The sequence below is a fragment of the Mus caroli genome, chromosome 4, assembly GCF_900094665.2.
Source record: "Mus caroli chromosome 4, CAROLI_EIJ_v1.1, whole genome shotgun sequence".
Classification (NCBI taxonomy): Eukaryota; Metazoa; Chordata; class Mammalia; order Rodentia; family Muridae; genus Mus; species Mus caroli.
In genome coordinates this window covers 6301995-6313608 of record NC_034573.1, presented here as the reverse complement: position 1 = coordinate 6313608, position 11614 = coordinate 6301995, and the positions used below count along the sequence as shown (strand labels likewise).

The window sequence follows — 11614 nt, the reverse complement described above, 5'->3', positions numbered from 1 at the left end:
CAAATGGCGGAAACCTGTCCCTTTTATGGAGGATCGGACGTGTCGCTCCCTGATTGGCTGCAGCCCATCGGCTGGAGTTGTCGTCACAGGGAAGGGAGAGCACATGGGGTGGAAAGCTACCCCGGCACATGCGCAGCTTGCTTGTTTACTACTTAGAACACAGGTGTCAGCGCCATCAGCGCCATCTTGTAATGGCGAATGTGAGGACGGCTCCTTACACCCTAAAATTCCTTCTTTATTGGCCTAATAAGTTATTCATCATCACTTCTCTGGAGCTGAAAATGAATCTATAATCTGCCAGTTTCCTCTTCCCTTAGTGTCATATTCTAGGTTAGGTCAGCAATATTAATTCCTTCCCCAGCCTACCACTAGTTTCAGAAAAGCTTGCCTGTTCTTCTCACTGCACAGCACAAGTTTCTTTTTCATTAAAAAACACAGAGAAATGTCAAACCATTAAAACACCTTTAATGGCTTTTCATCTCCTGCCCAAAGTGAAATCCAGAAGCAGCTGCCTGCCTCTCCAGGAATCTCTCCCTGCTCTCTCCAGCTCCTCATTCTACTAGGTCCTGTGGGCTTCTTTCTACTTGCACAAGTTACTCTGACTCTGCTCTACAAATGCATTCTTTTTGCAGACCTTTTGATACCTTTCTCTCTCCCCTGGTCATTCCTTTCTTATTCTGTGAATCTCGGACTAAATGTCATCTTTCTTAAGAAGCCTCCCTCACCATCCCAATCCAAGATGAGCTTGCCTGTTTGCACTTCTCCTGGCATGTGTGCTTTCCCTTTGTGATACCTCAAATTCTGAGTTATTAAGCCTTCTTATGTATTTGATACATATCCCTCTGATTAACTATTGACTATTCGTTGGTAACAAGAACTGCCATTTAGTGTACTATACCAGAGATCAGGTTCACTATATCAATTTGTTGTCCTCATCTCATGGCTCTAACAAAGAGATTCATGAGGCTTCTAACTGTTCTCCATTGATGATAATTACCCAAACTCTGTGTTGCATACCTCTGCTTCCTGTCCAGAGACTTTCCTGACTCTTAGCTAGAACCTGTTGGTGCCCACCCAACCAAAACAGGCCAAAAGTTAGTGGATTACACACCCCTTCAATGGTGCCCTCAAGACTGGGTACTAGCTACATGGTATGAGCCACTGCTCTGGCATTTATTCTCACATTTGCTTCCCTAGTTGCCCTTCCTTGGTCCACTCTCACTAACTCTTCACTCAACTAAAGTTACTTCCCAAGTAAACCACAACATAAAAGCTTTAGCCACAGTCTCAGTTTTGAGACATCTATGCTGAGACAACCAACCACTGGATACCAATTATATAGCATATTTCATGGTACTGGATACTTTTTCAATAATAATCAAAATGATTGGAAATTATTATACACTGATGGGTAAGAGTAGGAGCTGGTTATCAAGCATCTGGTACAGTGAAATTCATCACTGTCTACATTAGCAATTCAGCAGAAGCCCTCACATACCAGACTGGTGAAGCTAGAAGCATGCTTTTGTTGTAAGGTAGATAGTTCCCAACAACTCTTTCCCAACAATTCTTCTTTGGCTTTAGACACCTTAAGATAGTGGAACAGGAATAAAGTTGTAATGATTGATGCCTAATGGGCCTGAACCTCAGCATTCTCTCCTGGTGATCTTACCAAACCTTTCATTTCCAACCTCCTGTCTTTGAAATGAGAATATGAGTGCTTCCTTACACACCTGTTAGGAAGATTTAAAACACTGAATCAATGTTTACCTCCTTCTCTGGTCAGACACATATCACATTTAAGAATTGTTCCTAAACTTGAAGTCCATAGATTAGTGAAAGAATTTTCTGGTTAGCTTTTAAAAATCAGCTTTGTTTCTTCACTTACCAACTATAATTTCCACCACTTGAAAGGAAATCTTCCTCAAGCAATGAGTTTTACAATGACAAGTGGCTTTTTAGAGGTCTTTTGGTTCTTGGCATCTGTTCTTGAAGGATGGGGTCATACGTATTCCCTGTGTCCTGATGAGGGGTCAGTATGTGGGCTTGGGTATCCTGTGAGGCTGTTCTTTTTATCCATCTCTGGCTATTTGTGCCTTTTGTCTGCCTGTGCTCTCAAAGGTCAGACCCTTGTGAGAAATACTTGTTCTATTAATCATCTTGGAAGTTGGTTCCAGACACATTTCCAGAAGGGATGCAGTAAGTTTTGTCTGCACAGTGCATCCTGGGAAAAGAGTTTCCCTTCTGAAAAGCATTCTTGCCTTCAGCCAAGTATTTTCATTTCCTTTTTTTCTTACCAATTTTTAAAGCCATGAAGTTAAAATATGTTTTGAAGGTGTTGTGCAGAATGGATACACATGCTGTGCACCCAGTTGGTGGGTTTCACATGACTTCTGCTGTTGCCACACCTACATAATAGCTGGTGCTCAGGTTTGGGGAAAACAATGAAAGGCTTGACATGAAATTACACAGTCACAAACAGAGTGGTATGATGGGGAACTACATGTCCAAAGCTAATGAAAAGGACCCAGTGGTTAAACTGGCTCACACTGTGGATTCTAGCTTCCATACTCACACAGGACTGGAGTATGGGTTGGAGAACCAATTTTTTCCACCGGTTTAGGAGGAAAAAATTTCATGTGTGAATGGAGAAACAAAGGATGAAAGAAAAAGGAAGGGAATTCCAGGCTTTGCTTTCCTATAGAATTTTCATCTCTTGTCTTTTCTTTTTTTGGCTTTGTAGTCCTCAAATAACTTCATCTGTTCCACTCATGACCAACTCTTGAAAACAAGGGACAAGTACTCTAATAAGTAAGTCATTTATTCATGAAGACATTATCTTTTGTACTTCAGAAGCTGTTTTCTTAAATCTGTGTTCTTCATGGAAGCCATATTCTTTCGTAGAGCAATTCTCATTTGATAAGAAGTAAATAATAAACAAAACTCCACTGGGAGAGGCCCTTTCAAAACCTCATGTCATAGTTGGTAGACCACTGTGTTTGGTGAAAATATTAAACACCTCAGATTATTTCCCTGTAGAATGTAGAGTAGACAGCTTCAGATTGCTCAGAAGACTGGCTCCAGGCCTTTGTGACTGACGTCTGCATTAGATGGAGGTTCCCTGTCCCCAGATGCCTGCTCCTGTGCATGTGCACAACTTTAAACTGAGTCATAGCATTCAAGAATGAATGTGGGTGTCATAGTAATCTGTTATCTGTTACTTCATAAATAGCTTGTTCCCAAAGTACTCTAGGCACAGCTGAGCCCAGATGATCCCTTGAGCGGCTTACATCCAAGTCCATTTTTAATATCCTTTTCTTTATTATTCACACCCTTTCCTGCAGTCACTGCCTTGAATAAGACAGTCATAAAGACAGCTTTCCTTGAAGAAGCACCTTCGAACAAAGGAATAAGTACTGGAATATGGTAGTTAGCTTGTAACAGAGGTATTCTAAGACAATCCTGGCATGATATTTCCTAAGCGTATGGAAATTTGGTGGTAAGTCAACAACAAACTCTCATGCCAAGGGCCAAGCATTAAAGGAGAAGTACAAAGGAGGCCATGAATTCACTCTGTCCTCGTGTGAGTGTCGGAGAAATCAACATCAGTCTTCTTAATCCGGTGACATATGTACAACTACCTGAAGTAGGCGCTGACAGCTGGTCTTAAAGTAGGAAGAAGAGTTGGTTTATTAGAAAATAGCATGCAGACAGCCCCAGGACAGCCTTGATGAGCACAATTATAATGATGTGAAAATCATATTGAGAGAATTTTTGGAGCTAGATACAATAGAGAGAATCATGGATGGTTCAGGACACAAATTTCATTAGGCAGCTACAAGACTCTGAAACTTCCTTAAGCAACAGAGTTATAAGGAGGTGTAAGTTTCATTAACTGTAAGAAGAAAAGGTTTTCAAAGACCTGGGCAAAGGAATATGATCTGGAGCAGAAGCTAACCCCACATTCCCTCCCTCTCTCTTACTGAGTCATGAGGTCAGTTATTTGTATAGCTCAGTTCATTGACAGACAGACAACTCTGAACATATTCTCCATTTGGAAGGAAGATAAGTACCTATTCACCATGGACTCTGCTTGTTCTGTTACACTTGAACTTGGACCAGGGATGGCTTTGTGAACAAAGACCTAAGCAACCAAGTGGCCCACATGGGGTCTGATGTGCTTGCAGCTTTGATGAGAAAGCACTGAGGTTGTGCCTTGTAATCAAATCCAATGCAATGATAGAATAGATAAACAAGCAATGATTCACACAGTTCTTGTTTATTCTATTCATACTCAGCATTTTCATTGTACTCTATGAGCATAAATGTGGTGGTGATCCACAAGCCATGGGGAACCAGGGATACTCAAAGCAAAGACAAAAAATGGTGTTGAGTCCATTACTAAGATATCTGGGGAAGAGGGGAAGTCCTGACATCCTAGGACTTGAAGATGCACCAGCTTTGTCTTCAGTGGCTTTACTCTGTCTTTCTAACCTGTTATTGCATGATTATTTTCTCTTTCTCAGCTAATCCCAAATTCCAAGAACATCAAGGCTTATAGGCAAACGTTTCATGATGTGAACTAAAACTTCCTTTCATACAGTAAATACTTTCCTGTATAACAAGACCCTCTCACCCCATGATAATATCTGAGATAGTAATCAGTTCATTTTGACTTAGGCTGACCTATCATACAAACTTATTTGCTCCAGCCCTTGTTCTTCTTCATGGAGTCTTGGCATTTCATCATGTATATAGAACTTGATTTCTCTATGCTGCTGATCTTCCCAACACTGTCATGCTGTGGTAATTATGTGTCCACCACATTTGCTTGAGGGGTAGTAACTGGGCCCATTTTTCTGGGACTTCCTGGAGCCAGGTCTGTCTGTGGTCTTAGTCTCCAGTACCAAAATCATCTCTGTTGTTCAAACCAAGGACAAGAACAAAGGGAAATTTTCATATCCTTTCTTTTTTATTGCATTTGTCAGTAAATCACATGAAGTCTCATTACCAAATGGAAAGAAATGAAAATGAAAGAGAACTATAGAGAAATGCACAGTTCCCTCTCCATTTTGAATACTTCTTCACTGTCAACAAGCAGGAGGGAGTGTTGTAGACTGAAGTGGAATCAAAACTGTTAACCTCATGCAACTCTCCACAGTGATGCTAACAATGAAATGCATGTGTTGGTGTGAAGTACAAAATACAGAGTATGTAATATTGCAGTTTTGATTGCAGGTTGAATGATTTTATCTGTATGAGTATCTCAAAGTTTGGAGCTAAGACGAAAGTATGGACTATCCAGAGACTACCTTACCCAGGGATCCATCCCATAATCAGCCACCAAACCCAGACACTATTACATATGCCAGAAAAATTTTGCTGAAGGGACCCTGTTATAGCTGTCTTGTATGAGGCTATGCCAGTGCCTGGAAAATACAGAAGTGGATGCTCACAGTCATCTATAAGATGGAACACAGAGCCCCCAATGAAGAAGCTAGAGAAAGCACCCAAGAAGCTGAAGGGGTCTGCAACCCTATAGGATGAACAACAATATGAAATAACCAGTACCCCCAGAGCTCATATCTCTAGCTGCATATGTAGCAGAAGATGGCCTAATCAGCCATCACTGGGAAGAGAGGCCCCTTGGTATTGCAAACTTTATATGTCCCAGTACAGGGGAATGCCAGGGCCAAGAAGCAGGAGTGGGTGGGGAGGGGAGGAGGGTGGAGGGAGGGTATAGGGAACTTTCAGGATAGCATTTGAAATGTATATAAAGAAAATATCTAATATAAATAAATAAAATAAAATAAACAATATAAAGACAAAGAATAGAAGTTTGGATGTAGTTCAGTGGTAGGGCATTTGCTAATCATATACAAGGTCCTGGCTTTGAACTATATTTAAAAAGTTAAACACCATAATAATAATTTAAAGCTTTAGTGTGAAAGTACAGATTAACATTAGATAGCAAATGAACAACTCAGCAGCTGGGAGAAAGAAACTATTTAGTAAAGGATGTTTTATGTGTTTGTCCTATAGTGTCTCATATTTTCATTTTGCACTGAGCTCTATGGACTGTAGAGCTCCCCTTGTTCTGAAGATGGATTTAGTGACTAAAATGGAACAGGGAATAGACAGGCTCTTTATTGTCATGAAATATACTTTTAATTAAGGAGTACAATACCACTAATAAATCACAGGAAAAATCTCACTGTCCCATCATTGTTTGGAGACAATAGTTAGGAGGCATGAACAGGAGTACTGGGGAGTGGAGACTCAACTGTTCTCTGTGGCAGAGAAATTCTCTCCAAGGAGATGATCTTCAAGCTGAGTTCTATAGAGCAGTCTCTGTGGGAGTGACCTCTAACTCTCATAACTTCTGACCTCAGCCAGAGCAAGAGCTGTTTGTTTCCCTTGCTCAATTCCAAAGATGGTGGCCAGGTCTTCCATTGGATTCTACTCTTCCTTCACCCCTGGGTCACCTGACTCTGCACATCCTACTAACAGAAGTCCCAAATATTTTTTCTAGCTATATCAGGACAAGATGTGAATTACATAAACCTTTTTCATATTGTCCTAAAACCCTTAAAGAGCTCAGAAGTACAATCCCTTGAGGAAGAAAACTCCTTTTCCAGGAATTCCCAGGGGAAGCCACCTGGTCAAACCTCTTGCCTTTCAGTCATGGCTAACCAGGTCATATGAGAAGGAAGGGTGATTTGAATGAGCCCAGATGTTCATTTAAACTACAACCAGCCATAACACTTGAGCCATTTTTACTTTGCAGTCATTTCTTTTCACGTCATAGAAATGTTCCAAAGAGATCTAAGGAGACAGCATGTCTTAAAAGATGACAATTGCAAATGGCAGCGAATAGCAAGCACGATAATAACCTGTCATGTTTAACTGAATGCTACAGCAAAAGCAGTTGCATAGCAGCAAGCAGATGTCAGCTAACAGGTAGTTTGTGGCTAGCTCAATGGATACAGGTCACCATACAATCTGGAAAAGTGTTTTAAAAATTACTACTCATGGTAGAACATGGATGGCGAATATACATTCAGGATGGATTTGGATACATGAACAATTTAGTGTTTGAGAGTTTTTAAAGGTACAATTGATGTCTCAATCAAAAGATTTGATATTTTTGGCAAGCAAAGCAGGATATGATTGCGTAGAGGATTTTAAAACTAGAATTCACTCTTTTTATTTTTTTCAAAAAGAATACTGCACTTGGCAGGTTTCTGAATTTCCATGCACAGAAGTTAGTAAACTGTGAAACAGTGGGGGATTTTTGTAGAAAAGTTAATTACTGCATCACTTTCTGCCAAGGTCATTTGAAAACAAATCCCTGTCTTATGTGTGCTGGTAATGGAAAGCGATTGGGGTTGACAATGGGAAACTCTACAAGAACAGAATAAATGCAGGCATCTGGGCAGAGTGTGTTCTCACTAAATATTTGTCAAGTGAATGAAAGGATAACAAGAGCCTGTGGGTTGGGTTGTATGATAGCTTTCTGGACTATGTAGTTATGGGGACATGAATGCTTTTTAAAGGCGTGAGTCTAGATTTCAATGCATGTCCATGTGGGATTATCTGACATGCATGAGCGAGTGAGCACTAACTTATGCCAGTAGTAGACTGGTGTAAACATGGAAAATATGAATTCACTTGCCAGTGGGACACCTGCTGTGAAGAGGAAGCATAGGTCTTTGACAGCTTATGCAATCAGTAGCGCAGGCTGGCATGCATACTGTCATTGCCTCATGCTGAAATGGTTGGGAGTGCGGCCTTTGCTAGATGCGATAGGATGAAGTAAACCCTTCCAGTTGTGACTGTTCTTGAGACCAGTTCACAGAGTCATTGCCAGCTATTTGGGTATTTGAAAGCAGTTGAAGGAGCGTAGGCAGATGCCATTTATATTTATGCCATCAGAAGGGGCTATTTGATGAGATATACTGAGCTGTCTCCTCAGATTTAGGACTTTCTTGAATGGAAGGACTGAGAAACACTTTCCAGTGTGCTTGAAGGTCACAGGATGATGCTGTGTTGTGATTGTGACAGATTGAATTATGAGCTCTAACAGTAATAAAAAGAGTAGCAGGAGCCGAGTGTCATTCTGCTTGTGGATGTACAGTTTCTCAATGTCATTTGTTAAAGGGCTGTTTTTCTTAAGTGCATCATGTTTTCTATTTCAAAACCTAGGTGGCCCTGGCTGTCTGTTGATCTGCGTATCTATTTTCTGCCAAAACCATGCTGTTTATGTTACTGTGGCTCTGTAGTATAATTTGAAATCGGGCTTTGTGATATTTTTAGCATTGTTCTTGATCAGGGATGCTTTAGTTATTTATTGGGTTGTTTAAGCTCCTATATGAATTTTAAGACTTGTTTTTCTTATTTCTGTGAAGAATGTGGTTAGAATATTGATGATGTATCAGTTTGTTTTCTTTCATACTTGGTTTTTTTTTTATTCCTTTAGGAAAAACTTCTCTCATACAATACATCCTGACATCAGCCCCTTTCCTCCTCTACTTCTATCACTCCTTTCCCCAACAGCCCCTATCCTCAGGTCCATAGCTCCTCTGTTTCCCTTCAGAATAGAGCAGATCTCCCATAGATAAAAATCAAACATTTCATAACAAGATTCAATAAGACCAGGCTCAAACCCTCATATCAAGGCTGGTGAGGCAACCCAGTAGGAGGAAAAATGTTCCGAGGGAAGGCAAAAGAGTCAAAGACACCTCCCCATTCACATGGTTATGAATCCTACAAAACCTCCAGGCTAAATAGCCACAACCTATACATAGATGGCCAAACACAGACCCATGCAGGCTCCATGATTGTGCTTCAGTCTCTGTGAGCACCTGTGAGCCCTTCTTAGTTGATTCTGTGGGCCACGTTCTCATGGTGTCCTTGACGCCTCTAGCTCCAAGTCCTTAGAAATTATTTAATGTAATTGACTTTTTTTTGCCAGTCATGTTTAGTTTTACCCCAAGTCTGGGCCATCAGGCTCTGATTCCAGCCCATCCATAGCTGTGCATGAGTTCCTATTTCTAGTGTGGGTCTCAAGTTAGACCAGTCATTGATTGCACACACCCATAAGCAGTATGCCAGCATTGCTTCAGCACATCTTGCATGAAGGACAAGTTGTGATCTAAGGTTTTGTGGTTGAGTTGTGTCCAATCCCACCACTGGAAGCCTTTTCTAGTTAAAAAAAAAAAGGCACTTTAGGCTCCATATCCTCCATCAGTAGGTATTCTTGCCAGGGTCACCCTCATAGTTTCCAGGAAGTTTCTACTGTACTAGGTTTGCACATAATTCCCCCCAAACCATCCAATTCCAACACACACACATTCATTCTCTCTCTCTCTCTCTCTCTCTCTCTCTCTCTCTCTCTCTCTCTCTCTCTCTCCCCACCCCCTCTCTCTCCCTTCCTTTCTTTCTCCTTCCCTTCTCCACATGATCCTTTTGGTTTCCATACTCACCTGCCCTCAGTACACACACACACACACACACACACACACACACACATCTATTCTATTTTCTTTCCCAAGGAGATTCATACAACCCCCCTTGAGTCCTCCTTGTTACCCTGAGACCTCTCTCGATCTATGGATTGTAATGTGGCTATTCTTTACTTTACAGAAAATGTCTATTTATAACTGAGTAGGCACTATGTTTGTCTCTCTGTGTCTGGGTTACACCACTCAGGATGATTTTTATTTTTTTTAGTTTTGTCTATTTGAAAATTTCATGATATCATTTCTTTATAACAGCTGTGTAATACTACATTGTGTAAATGTGCCATATTCTCTTTATCCAGTCTTTAGTTGAAGGCCATGCAGGTTGTTTCCAGTTTCTGGCTATTAATAAGCCCCTATGAATATAGTTAGGCAAGTGTATTTGTTGTAGAATGGAGTTACTCTGCCCAAGAGTAGTATAGTTGGATTTTGGAGTAGATTGATTCCCAATTTTTAAAGAAAACTGTCATTGATTTCCATAGTCGTCGTAGAAGCTTGCACTCCCACCAGCAATGGAGGCATGTTCCCCTTGCTCCACATCCTTGCCTGCTTTTGTTGGCACTTGTATTATTGATTCTAGTCATTCTGATAGTTATGGTGAACTCTCAAAGTAGCTTTCATTTGAATTGTTTCTCAGTCATTCGAGACTCCTCTAAGAATTCTGTTCAGATCTGTACATAATTTTTATTTGAATTATTTGGTAAGTTGATATCTAGTTTCTTCAATTCTTTATCACATGTGGAATTGTTAAAATCTTTTCCAGTTCTCTAGGCGGCCATTTTGTTGTCTTGACAGTGTCCTTTGCCTTACGGAAGTTTCTGCTTCACGATGCCCCATTTGTTCATTGTGGATCTCAGTGCCTGCACTATCAGTGTTCTTCTCAGGGAGTTCTCTCCTGTGCCAAAGCATTCAAGGCTGTTCCTCACTTTCTTCTGTGTTTGAGTGAGAATTTCTGTAGACATCTGTTAGGTCCATTTGAATCATAATGTCTATTAGTTCTGTTATTTCTCAGTTTAGCTATTGTCTGGATGACGTGTACATTAGTGAAAGGACGGCATTTATGTCTCCCACTGTTTATGCATGGGGTTCAATGTGTGATTTAAGCTGTAGTGGTGTTGCTTTTACAAACACATGTGCCCTTGTGTTTGGGGAATAGATGTTAAGAATTGAAATGTCATCTTGGTATCACTTCTCAGCCTTTTGGCTAAGATCAAGTGTAGAAATGTCATCTTGGCAGACTTTCCTTTGATGAATATGAATATTTACCTTTCAATTGATTTTGGATTTAAGTCTGTTTTATTTGATATTAAAAAGTCTACATCAGCTTGGTCCTTGGTCCATTTGCTTGGAAAATCTTCTTCCAATTCTTTACTTTGTTGTAATGTCTATCTTGAATGTTGAGGTTTGTCTCTTTTATGCAGCACAAGGATAAATCCTGGTTTTGAATTCATTCTGTTTGGTTGTGTTGTTTTATTGGAGAGTTGATACCAGTGAGATAGTATCTTCTGTACAGTTAGATTTATAAACAGATACCATTTCTATTTGACTTTACCATGAAGTATCTTGTTTTTTCCATCTATGATTATTGAAAGTTGTGTTGGGTATAGTAGTCTGGGCTGTCATCTGTGATCGCTTAGAGGTTACAACATATCTATTCATGCCCTTTCTCCTTTTATAGTCTCTATTGAGAATTACTCTCAGGTGAAAGGTTGTAATTCTACCTTTATATGTTACCTCTGTGTTTCTCTCACAACTTTTTAAAAAAATATTTTCCCTTTCCTCTATGTTTAGTGTTTTGATTATCATGCTACAAGGTAACTTTCTTTTCTGGCCCAATCTTTCACTTTTCAGTATGCTTCTTAAAGCTTTGTGGATGTTTCCTTATTTTGGTTAAAAAAAAATTCCTTTATAATTTTGTTGAAAATATTTTCTGGGCCTTTGAGCTGGAATTCTTCTCTTTATATTCCTATTATACTTAGGTTTAATCTTTTTATAGTGTCCCAGATTTCCTGGATGTTTTGTGCCAGGGAATTATTTTAGATGCAACAATTTCTTTGACTGATATATCTATTTCTTTTATTGTATCTTCTATA

At 40.0% G+C, this 11614-nt stretch overlaps 1 pseudogene; it reads left to right on the top strand.

The window, feature by feature from the left end:
- Positions 1–10705: 10705 nt before the first annotated feature.
- LOC115031060 lies at positions 10706–10877 on the top strand (annotated as a pseudogene).
- Positions 10878–11614: the final 737 nt, after the last annotated feature.